The sequence below is a fragment of the Pseudophryne corroboree genome, chromosome 11, assembly GCF_028390025.1.
Source record: "Pseudophryne corroboree isolate aPseCor3 chromosome 11, aPseCor3.hap2, whole genome shotgun sequence".
Lineage (NCBI taxonomy): Eukaryota > Metazoa > Chordata > Amphibia > Anura > Myobatrachidae > Pseudophryne > Pseudophryne corroboree.
This window is the reverse complement of record NC_086454.1, coordinates 150,522,742-150,535,713: the sequence shown is the minus strand read 5'-3', so window position 1 is coordinate 150,535,713 and position 12,972 is coordinate 150,522,742.

Here is a 12,972-nt window from a genome sequence, read left to right as displayed (position 1 = left end):
ATTCTCTATAAAATTTATGATGATGACTACACAGTATTTTTATTTGCACCTATGTAAGATAATGAAACTAAATATACACACATTAGGTTTCAAAGTGCTGATAGTAACTTTACTCTTACATTCGGGCTGAAAAATAATACCCCATTCCAGTGGTTCCCAAACTGGTTGCTGTGACATGTTGGAGTGCCGCAGGGCGCCTGCAGTGGTGCTATGGGTTGGTGGTCAATGGCCAAATCAAATTATTTATGGTCATTGTGATAGGCAAAACCAATGCTGGTGGCAGACAATTATAAATATGTGTACAAACAGAAGCGTAACCCTGTCCACCTCCACATAACTGAATTTAAGGGTGACATGTAAGCACAATTTACTTCAAGTAATCATTTTTTCTAAATTTAACTTCAAGAAACTTTTGGCCTAGGGCTGCCATGAAAAAAAAGCTGTTATTACAGGGTGCCGTGATTCAAGAAAGTTTGGGAACCATTGGCTTACGCTAAATGAGGCTGATTGTGTTTGAGAAATGTCTTACATGTTATGTTCCGTATTTCAAGGTCCTCTGCCCCCAGTGTGTTAAGTTTGCACTATCGCCTGAGTAGGAAGCCCCCTGTTTAAATAGAATTGAAGTGCATTAATGTTATATGTCCTGGCTAGCGTTTCGAGTGTGTTATATGCAACGTCTTGAGTGTTATGAAATAAATAAGACAGTGCCAAGAAATGTGTTTTTCTATGTCCTTGGTGAAGTCCACCAGTTGTGGGTTAATGTCATGGGTTGTAATTTTGTCAAATACATCTGTAAATGTGCTGGACATGGTTGTGATGTCACACTATTTATTGTATCACTGAGGAGGCCTGACCTCATATGGCCAATAAACAGGAAACCTGACTAGTCACTCATATCTGTCTGATGTTGTAGTCATTCCTATTGAGCAATATGGAGAGTAATGAATATACAGATACTCCTCACTTAACAACCTACCTGTTTAGTGACCGCTCGGACTTACGATCAGCTCTCCGGGCAGCTGATACATCAGTTTTCTAAAATTTTCGCTGACTGTATTTTTTTGTTCTGTAATACTGTACAGTATGTAAGAGTTATGCAAAGTAAAACAAGTTTTCAAGTTGGAGTTTCCTTTAGACGTTTTCTTTATTCAGAATAAATAAAAACAATTACCTGTATTAAGTATGCAACTCCTCGCTTAACGACCTAGGGCCTGATTCATTCCTGATCGCTGCCATTTGTTTTCGCACAGTGGATGATCAGGTACTAACTGCGCATACGTATGCCCCACATGGCGCACGCGCATTGCACAACAACTAAGGGCATCGCCAGTCAGTGACGGGATGGTGCGAAAAATCTTATCGCATCGCACGGCAATTCGCAAGGTGATTGACAGGAGGAGGCCGTTAGTGGGTGGTAACTGACTGTTTATTGGGAGAGTCCGGAAAAACGCAGGCGTGCCCAAGCGTTTTCAGGGAGGGTGTCTGATGTCAGCTCGGGCCCTGATCAGTCTGTTCTCATCGCCCTGTAGGAGTAAGTCCTGGGCTGCGCAGAGACTGCACACAGTGGAGCTTTGCAGATCGGCGTACACATAGCATCGCACACTTGCGCGGAGAATTTACACTCCCCCTGGAAGTGGCGACTATCAGAACGTAGGACAGCAAAGTTAGCAGCCCAGCGATCAGGTCAGAATCACCCCCATAGTCGTAGGAACGGAACTCAGTCGTTAAGTGAGGAGCATCTGTAGTTTCTCTTACGTCCTAGAGGATGCCAGGGTCTACATTAGTACCATGGGGTATAGACGAGTCCACTAGGAGCCACTGGCACTTTAAGAGTTTAACAGTGTGGGCTGGCTCCTCCCTCTATGCCCCTCCTACCAGACTCAGTTTAGAAACGGTGCCCGGAGGAGCCGGTCACAGCTAGGGGAGCTCCATAGGAGTTTTTCTAGTTTTATTTTTTTCATTAGAGTTTAGGCACAGGGAGGCTGCTGGCAACAGCCTCCCTGCTTCGAGGGACTTAGGTGGGGAGTAGTGTCCAACCCTGAGAGGTTAATGGCCACTATCTCTGCTGACAGGACACTGAGCTCCTGAGGGTGATGATCGTTAGCCGCCCCAGGCGACCGCTTACTCCCGCAGCATGCCGCCACCTCCTAACAGAGCCAGAAGATTCCGGTGGCAAGTGAGTCACCGGCGCCCCGGCAAGCGGGGAGCCGGTGTGAAGATGGTGGGAACAGGGTGGGAGCGCAGTACTAACTGCGCTCTGGAGGCTCAGCGGTACAGAGTGCGGCGCTATGAGGGGCGCCCTGAGCCAGCGCCTATACCCTACACTGGCCACTCAGGCTGTCAGGAACCTCGGTAACGCTGTCAGCACCATACCTCAGGCCAGTATAAAGATGTGAAAGCGGGAAGCTGCGCCATATATCAGGGGGCGGAGCTTCTCCTCAGAGCGGACCCAGCAGCATTCAGCGCCATTTTCCTCCCTGCAGATCCAGCTACAGAGACGCTGACAGGGAGAGCTGTCCCTCCACACGACTTCAGCTATCCTGTGCGGTACCAAAGGGTTGTAGAAGGAGGGGGGGCTGTAAATTCCTGTGTAGTCTATTAAGGTACACAGTCAGCGCAGGTATTTTGTTATATCTACCTTATTAAGTGCTGTTTGTGTGCTGGCACCAAGCTCTGTGTTTCTCTGAAAGTTCTTGGGGAAAAACTGTGTCTGACATTTTCCTGTGTGAGTGTGGTGTATGTTTCTCGCATAACCATGTCCATGGACTCTGTGTCTTATGCTGCAGAGGATATTTCTTCTCCAGATGAATCCATTCCATGTACCCAGGAATGTAATGCATTTTCTCAGATTCCTATTAATGAGCCAGAATGGCTGACTTCTGTTAAGGCAGGCTTGTCCAAACTGTGGCCCTCCAGCTGTTGTGAAACTACATATCCCAGCATGCCCTGACACAGTTTTGCTGTCAGAGAATGCTAAAGCTGTGTCAGGGCATGCTGGGATGTGTAGTTTCTCAACAGCTGGAGGGCCGCAGTTTGGACATGCCTGTGTTAAGGGAATGATCTCTCAGATCTCTACTAGGGTAGCTCATACTGAGACGGAAACCCAGGTTTTAAAGAATTCTATGGCTGTTTGGTCAAGTTCTGTTCCTATTCCTTCTCCATCCCCTAACACACAGGTTCTCAAACTCGGTCCTCAGGACCCCACACAGTGCATTTTTTGCAGGTAACCCAGCATATGCACAGGTGTATTAATTACTCACTGACACATTTTAAAAGGTCCACAGGTGGAACTAATTATTTTACTTGTGATTTTACTTGTGATTCTGTGAGGATACCTGCACCGTGTGGGGTCCTGAGGACCGAGTTTGAGAACCTGTGCCCTAACATATTCCCAAAGAAACGTGCACTTGCCCAGATTATGCAAGATGACACGGATACCGACTCTGACACGGCAGACGGTGATGGGGATGTGCTGAGGGTGGCGGCATCCTTGGCTAAGGGGGTGCAGCTCATGATTGAAGCCATTAGAGGGGTGGTCTTCTGTATGCCGAATGTCGGGATCCCGGCGCACAGTATACCGGCGCCGGAATCTCGACACGCAGCATACTGACAACTATTCTCCCTCGTGGGGGTCCACGACCCCCCTGGAGGGAGAATAAAATAGTGTGGCGCGCGTAGCGCGCCACCGTGCCCGCAGTGTGGCGAGCGCAGCGAGCCCGCAAGGAGCTCCTTTGCGCTCGCCACGCTGTCGGTATGCCGGCGGTCAGGCTCCCGGCGCCGGTATGCTGGTCGCCGGGAGCCCGAGCGCCGGCATACCGTACTACACCCCATTAGAGATGTGTTACTTCACAGACAATATGAAAGCCTTTCCTGTGTCTAAAGAATTAAATGCTTTATTTGAAAAATCCTGGGAAACCCCGGAGAAAAAATTCCAGATCCCCAAGAGGGTTCTGGTTGCTTTCCCTTCCCTGAGGAGGATAGAAAAAGATGGGAAACCCCACCCATAGTTGATGCCTCTATCTCCAGACTGTCAAAAAAGGTGGTTTTACTTGTCCCTGGATCTACCGCGTTGAAAGAACCGGCTGATCATAAGATTGACACTACGCTCAAATCCATATACACTGCTTCAGGGGTGGCATTAAGGCCTACTATTGCCCGTGCATGGATTTCAAAAGCTATAGTAAAGTGGTCAGGCACGTTACTAGAAGACTTAGATACAATGGATAGAAATTACATTGAACTGTTTTTACGTAACATACATGATTCTGCGGGATTCATGGTGGAATCCATGAAGGACCTGGGTACGCTGAATGCACGGATATCTTCCATGTTTGTCTCAGCTCGCAGGAGACTCTGGCTACGCTAATGGTCGGCGGACGCGGAATCCAGGATAAGTGTGGAGAACCTACCATACACAGGTCAGGCTCTGTTTGGGGAAGCGTTGGATGCGTGGATTTCCACGGCAACCACGGGTAAGTCACCGTTTCTTTCCTCAGCTACAACTTCTACATAGAAACCCTTTTCTTCATCCACATCACAGTCCTTTCGGACCGCTAAGACAAAAAAGTCCAAGCCCCCTACCACTTTCTTTAGAGGTGGGCATGCAAAATCCCAAAAGCCTGCACCTGCAGGCTCCCAGGACCAGAAGGCTGCTTCTGGTTCCTCAGAATCCTCAGCATGACGGTGGGCCGCACAGCCTGTAGGACGGTCTGTTGGGTGCGAGGCTCAGACGTTTCAGCCATGTCTGGGTGTCGTCCGGCCTGGACCCCTGGGTACGGGATATTGTTTCCCAGGGGAACAAACTGGAGTTTCAAGAACTCCCGTCTTACCAATTCTTCAAATCAGGTTTGCCAGCATTACTAACAGACAGGGCTGTCCTACAGGAAGCCATTCAAAAATTGGAAAGGTCAGCGGTCATAGTTACAGTTCCACCACATATGCAAAACAAGGGTTACTATTCGAACCTTTTCGTGGTACCGAAACCTAATGGTTAGGTCAAACCGATTTTGAACTTGAAATCGTTAAACACTTATCTGAGGGAGTTCAAGTTCAAAATGGAGTCTCTGAGAGCGGTGATCTCAGGTCTAGAGGAGGGGGAGTTTCTGGTATTCCTGGATATCAAGGATGCGTACCTCCACATTCCGATTTTTGCCGCCACTACAGGCTTATCTCAGGTTTGCACTGTTAGACAGTCACTATCAGTTTCAGGCACTGCCATTCAGTCTCTCCACGGCACCGAGGGTGTTCACCAAGGTGATGGCAGAGATGATGGTTCTCCTCCGCAGACAGGGAGTGAACATAATTCCATATCAGGACGATCTGCTGATAAAGGCGTCGACCAGGGAGACCTTGTTGCAGTCCATTGCTCTCACGACTCGACGGTAGTGTCGGAGGTGATTGTTCCAGTTCCACCTCATCAGTTGATCAAAGGTTACTATTCAAACCTTTTTGTGGTACCGAAGCCGGATGGTTCGGTCAGGCCAATTCTGAACTTGAAATCTTTGAACCCTTATCTCAGGGAATTCAAATTCAAAATGGAGTCTCTGAAAGCGGTTATCTCAGGACTGATGGAGGGGGAGTTCCTAGTGTCCCTGGACATCAAGGATGCATACCTCCACATTCCCATTTGGTCGCAGGCGATCAAATAGGAATGTGGACTGTTAGACGATCACTATCAGTTTCAGGAACTGCCATTTGGTCTCTCCACAGCACCGAGGGTCTTCACCAAGGTGATGGCAGAGATGAGAGGGTGAACGTAATTCCATATCTGGACGTTCTGCTGATCAAGGCATCGTCCAGGGAGAAGTTGTTAAGATCCATTGCTCTCATGACGCATCTGTTCAGGGAAAATGGTTGGATCCTGAACCTTCCGAAGTCACGTTTGGAGCCGACAAGGAGATTGGCTTTCCTGGGGATGATCCTCGACACGGAAGTGCAGAGGGTGTTTCTACCGGAGGAAAAAGCATTGGTGATTAAAACAATGGTCCGGGATGTCCTGAAGCAAGCCCGGGTGTTGATTCATCAGTGCATTCGCCTTCTGGAGAAGATGGTTGTTTCCTACGAGGCTCTACAGTACGGAAGTGTGACAGGACGGTCCCGTACGAAAGCACTCGCCGCTTTCGCGTCCCGTCTCCTGCGCACAGAATGGAGGGTCAGGTCACACGAGGCCTGACCACATAGGGGATTCCCGCTTACCGTCAGTAACCGCCTGTTACTAACTCCACCCACTGCGCTGTGGGCGGGTTTATGCTGCCACCACCAAACTCCTAACCTGCCATGGCGTTTGGAACCACGGTTCTGCTCTGTATGTGCCGACGCACTGCCTTACCACACCTGTGTGGTGTTGACGAATCCCCACTAGCCACATGCTAGGCCTCTACCGGTAGCTGGCGGAAGGCGGAACTTGGAGACGTTAGGTGCTTCCCTGGACAGCCGGAGGACGGGGCTATGTTTGGCATAACCCTGTAGGTCACAAGATGAAGCAATCTTCTTGAGGCAGATGATGTTTTTTTGCTCAATAATAGCCTTTAAAAAGACCCTTCCCTATTGCTAGGGGCAACAGCATACAGCAAGATGTTCCAGCAGAATAAAGATGGTACAATTACAATCTGGAGGCACGCAGGCCTCCTTTTTATGTCAATTTTGCCCTCCCTGTCTTCTACAACCAATCAGGTTATCGCACAAAATATAAATAAATTACATTTTACAAGGATGTCAGTAAGTGCAAAAAACAATATCCTCCTTCCTGTCACCCAGACAACGTTTGGTATCAGATTAACATTCACTATTGATAAATTTATCACATAGCTTCAAAATACAAATGTTTCTGTCTCATTCACATCTCCAGGCAATCCCAGTATTTGAGATTACAACAGGAAAGGCTACAATACAAACAAACAGTCTTCCTTCCTGCATCTGCCATTCAGGGTTCGTATATCAATTAAATCATTGTCACAACTGAGGGCCTGAGCTGACGGGAGGCAGCCTCAGTTGTAGGGGCTGAGATGTACCGGAACCTGGGAGGTTGTATCAGACCCCTGGACATGTAAGTAACATGAATAATAACTGCCCGAAGGCGTGACCACGACAACTTAGATAAAAGTCAATGATGTTTATTATGACAACTCCGCATCACAGCAGCAATAAAAGAAAACGTAAAAGTCAGCAAAGAATAAATACAGTTCCTGAGTACTACAGCATGGCAGGAGCCACAGGGCACTGGTAGTGTGAGATAGTTCTTATGATCTTCTAGATGGAAAGTCCTTACCAGGCCCGGCTGTAGCAATGGAGATAACCCAGGATTGTACCAGCTGGTGTTCCAGGAAGAGCTGGGTTGCTGAAGGTAAAACAGCTGCTGTGGATACTGGCTGGAACCAGACTGTTGTTAGCACGGAGTGGATACTGGCTGGAACCAGTTAAATAATAAATGAACTTTGGGAGCGATGAAATGTGAACTGAAATGTAGAACTTGAGAGCGGAGAAATAATAATTCCGGTGGAGAGTGGTAAAGTGTAGAAAGGACACCGGCCCTTTAAGGGAAGCTGTACTCTGCTGGAAGCTGAGGCTGGAAGCAGGTAGTGTTGTAGCTGGAAACAGATGAATCCACAATGGATTGGAGAGTCAGGCTACACCGCAGGTGGAATGCTGGTGCGGGTCTCTATGGTGGAAGTCTTGAGACAGGAGCTGGAACCTGGAAGACAATCATAGAAGAGAGACAAACAGGAACTAGGTTTGACAACCAAAGCACTGACGTCTTCCTTGCTCAGGTACAGCTTACTTATACCTGCAGCAAGGAAGGGGTTGGCTAGGCAATTATGCAAATCAACAACACAGACAGCAGATTGGTGGAAATGATCAGATGACAGAATCCAAGATGGCTGCGCCCATGCAGACACTTGGAGGGAAGTTTGGTTTGTAATCCATGTGGTCTGGGAAACAGTAATGGCGGCGCCGGCCACCGGAGACAGGAGACGCCAGGCTGATAGATGCACATTTAACCACGCGGGCACAGCGGAGGCCGCGGCTGATGAAAAGACCACTCTGCATGTGGAAACTCAGGAACAGCGGAATCTGGTCCTGGAACGCTGAGCCCGCCTTAGGAGGCATCTGAAGGGTAAGTAATGGCGTCCAGATACCCGGATCGTGACAGCACCCCCCCCTTTAGGAGTGGCCCCAGGACACTTCTTAGGCTTTAAAGGAAACTTTGCGTGGAAATTTCGGACCAAGGCAGGAGCATGGACGTCAGAGGCATTGGTCCAAGAGCGTTCTTCAGGACCATAGCCCTTCCAGTCAATGAGATACTGAAGTTGACCGTAACGGTGACGTGAGTCCAGGATCTTGGCCACTTCATACTCAACGCCTCGTTGAGTTTGGACTTTCGGAGTTGGTGGAAGTGAGGAATGAAACCGATTCAAGATTAGCGGTTTCAACAGGGAAACATGGAATGTCCTGGGTATTTTTAAGAAGGGAGGTAACTGGAGTCTGTAAGCAACAGGATTGATGACTTGATCAATTTTAAAAGGACCGATGTAGCGAGGTGCAAACTTCATACTGGGAACTCTTAACCTCAAATTCTTCGTGGATAACCATACCCGATCACCCACCTTGAGAGCAGGAACTGCTCGACGCTTCTTATCCGCAAACTTCTTGTACCTGAACGATGCCTTGAGCAGAGCTGATCGTACGCTCTTCCAGATATTGGCAAACTGATGCAAGGTGATATCCACTGCGGGAACAGAAGTTGCTGGAAGCGGTTGGAACTCAGGGACTTTAGGGTGGAATCCAAAGTTGGTGAAGAATGGTGTTGAGGAAGATGAAGAATGATACTGGTTGTTATGACAGAACTCGGCCCAGGGAAGTAATTGAACCCAGTCATCTTGAGAGGAGGACACATAGATGCGGAGGAAGGCCTCCAAGTCCTGATTCACCCTCTCAGTTTGACCATTGGTCTGAGGATGGTAAGCCGTGGAAAACTTTAACTTGACTTGGAGGACTTGACATAAACTTCGCCAGAATTTGGCTGTGAATTGAACTCCTCGATCTGAGATAATTTCTTCTGGAAGACCGTGGAGTCGGAAGATCTCTTGTATGAATACTTGAGCCAACTTGGAAGCTGACGGAAGACCGGTGAGAGGAATGAAGTGTGCCATCTTGGTGAACCGGTCAACTACCACCCAGATGGTATTGAACTTGTTGCACATGGGCAAATCTGTAATAAAATCCATCGACAAATGGGTCCATGGTCGACGGGGAACAGATAGTGGAACCAGTTGCCCCGCAGGCGACTGGCGGGATACTTTATGTTGAGCACACTTTGGGCAAGATGCAATAAACTCCAAAACGTCCTTTTTCAGAGTTGGCCACCAATAGGACCTAGAGATAAACTCCAGGGTTTTTTGGATACCTGTATGTCCGGCAAAACGGGAAGCATGGGCCCAATGCATGAGCTTCTTCCTTAGTGTCGGCTTCACAAAACTTTTCCCTGATGGGGGCGTAGAGTCCATCCCTACCGTGGAGAATGCCAACGGATTTATAATAGGATGCTTGTCTGAAGACTCTGACTCATTTTCTTGCTCCCATGAGCGGGAAAGGGCATCGGCCTTGCGATTCTGAGAGCCCGGACAGAACTGGAGTTTAAAGTCGAACCTGGAAAAGAAAAGTGCCCATCTGGCCTGACGAGGGTTGAGACATTGTGCGCCTTTTAGATATAGAAGGTTCTTGTGGTCTGTAAGGATGGTGATTGAATGAGAAGCTCCCTCCAACAGATATCTCCACTCCTCTAGAGCGAGCTTGATGGCTAGCAACTCCTGGTCGCCAATGGCATAGTTGCGCTCCGCTGGGGAGAACTTCCGTGAGAAGAAACTGCAAGGATGTAAATGACCATCTTTAGCCCTCTGAGATAACACCGCTCCTACTCCAACGGAGGAGGCATCCACCTCTAAGATGAAAGGAGAGTCGATGTCAGGCTGTTTCAGGACAGGTGCAGAGATGAACCTCTGTTTTAAAAGATGAAAAGCTTGCATGGCTTCTTCAGACCACTTGGACGGGTTAGCACCCTTCTTGGTGAAAGCAGTAATAGGCGCCACAATGGTGGAAAAGTCTCGTATAAACTTTCGGTAATAATTGGCGAACCCTAAGAACCTCTGGACCCCTTTGAGGGTTAAGGGTACCGGCCAATTCTGGATTGCTTGTAGTTTCTCAGGATCCATCTCTAGTCCGGAACCGGACACAATGTACCCTAGAAACGGAATGGACTTGACTTCAAAGACGCATTTCTCTAATTTGCAGTAGAGATGATTGACACGGAGACGGGACAGAACCTCCTTTACCCAGAAACGATGTTCCTCTAAATCGTTGGCAAAAATGAGGATATCATCTAGATAGACCACGACATGACGGTATAGAATGTCTCTGAAGATCTCATTGACGAAATGCTGGAAGACAGCTGGAGCATTGCTCAATCCGAAGGGCATGACGAGGTACTCATAATGTCCGTCACGGGTGTTAAATGCGGTCTTCCACTCGTCACCCTCACGGATCCGGATGAGATTGTATGCACCTCTCAGGTCCAGCTTTGTAAAGATGGTAGCTCCGCTAACTCTGTCAAAGAGCTCAGTAATCAGGGGTAAAGGATAGCGGTTCTTGATGGTAATGTCGTTCAAACCTCTGTAGTCGATGCACGGCCGCAGACCACCATCTTTCTTCTTTACAAAAAAGAAGCCTGCGCCGGCTGGAGAAGAAGAAGGTCGAATGAACCCCTTTGCTAGGTTCTCTTTAATGTATTCCTCCATAGAATGTGTCTCGGGGAGAGACAACGGATAAGTTCGGCCTCGAGGAGGAACCTTCCCTGGAACGAGATCAATCGGGCAGTCCCATTCTCTATGAGGAGGAAGGATATCAGCAGAAGCTTTACTGAACACATCCGTGAAATCTTGATATGGAGGAGGTGGAACATCAGACGACCTGGGGGAGGAAGAACAGACAGGCAACACTTTAAACAAACATGTCTTAGTACAGGAGGAACCCCATGCCAGGATTTGCGTAGTCGTCCAATCAATTGTAGGATTATGAAGACGGAGCCATGGAAGGCCCAGGACCACAGGATGTGTGGCTCTTGGAATCACTAAAAATGAAATAAGTTCGGAATGAAGAACTCCCACTCTCAGACGAACTGGTAGAGTCCTTATAGAAATAACTGTATCAAAAATTTTACTGCCATCCACAGCAGTTAAGGAAAAGGACGAAGGAAGTCTCTCGGTGGGTAGGGACCACCGTTTAACATAGGCTTCAGTAATAAAGTTCCCAGCTGCTCCGGAATCCAGGAGGGCAATGACGTTCTGATAACGTTGAGCAACTTGAAGCGAGACTGGGAGGTTACAATCTTGAGGAGATGGAGAGGAGATCATTACTCCTAGCCGGCCCTCTCCTTGGCGAGCTAGGATTTGGAGTTTCCCGGACGTTTGGGACAGGCATTAATGGTGTGAGACGGAGCTGCACAATACAGACATAGAAACTCGGAGAGACGTCTTCGGCGCTCAGCAGGAGTTAAACGGGAACGGCCAATTTGCATGGGTTCATCTGTAGTTGGTGACAGTTGGCGAGGAGGAGGAGTAGAAGATTTTGGAGCAGATGATCTTCCACGCTCAGTTGCTCTCTCTCTGAAACGTAAGTCAACTTTCGTACAAAGTGAGATTAGCTGATCTAACTTGGAGGGTAAGTCTCTGGTAGCTAACTCATCTTTAATACGCTCGGATAAACCATGCCAGAATGCAGCATACAGGGCCTCGTCGTTCCATGCCAGTTCGGATGCCAGGATCTGGAACTGTATAAGATATTGTCCTACAGTACGTGATTCCTGGCGTAAACGGAGAATCTCAGACGAAGCTGAAGTTACCCGGCCTGGCTCGTCGAAGATGCGCCTGAATGTTGACACAAATGCAGTGTAAGAAGATAGCAGGGTGTCGGACCTCTCCCATAACGGTGATGCCCAATCAAGGGCTGAGCCACTGAGAAGAGAAATAATGTAGGCAATTTTTGTACGGTCACTGGGAAAATTGCCAGGTTGTAGCTCAAACTGAATCTCACACTGGTTGAGAAATCCCCTGCAGAATCTTGGAGATCCGTCAAATTTTGCTGGCGTTGGAAGATGAAGACGTGGAGCAGAAATGGGTAAGGTGGGTGGGGTTATAGCTGGAGTCACTGTGGTTGACGCACCAGACGCGCCTGATCCACGGAGAGTTGTCTGAATCCCATCCAGCCGAGTAGAGAGATCCTGGAGACAGCGGATGATGTGGCCCTGTGCAGCCTCCTGATGTTCTAGTCGGGCTGCCAGTTCTTGCATCGGCCTGGCCGCTTGATCCTGGTCTCCGGCTGGATTCATTAGGTCAGTGCTTACTGTCACAACTGAGGGCCTGAGCTGACGGGAGGCAGCCTCAGTTGTAGGGGCTGAGATGTACCGGAACCTGGGAGGTTGTATCAGACCCCTGGACATGTAAGTAACATGAATAATAACTGCCCGAAGGCGTGACCACGACAACTTAGATAAAAGTCAATGATGTTTATTATGACAACTCCGCATCACAGCAGCAATAAAAGAAAACGTAAAAGTCAGCAAAGAATAAATACAGTTCCTGAGTACTACAGCATGGCAGGAGCCACAGGGCACTGGTAGTGTGAGATAGTTCTTATGATCTTCTAGATGGAAAGTCCTTACCAGGCCCGGCTGTAGCAATGGAGATAACCCAGGATTGTACCAGCTGGTGTTCCAGGAAGAGCTGGGTTGCTGAAGGTAAAACAGCTGCTGTGGATACTGGCTGGAACCAGACTGTTGTTAGCACGGAGTGGATACTGGCTGGAACCAGTTAAATAATAAATGAACTTTGGGAGCGATGAAATGTGAACTGAAATGTAGAACTTGAGAGCGGAGAAATAATAATTCCGGTGGAGAGTGGTAAAGTGTAGAAAGGACACCGG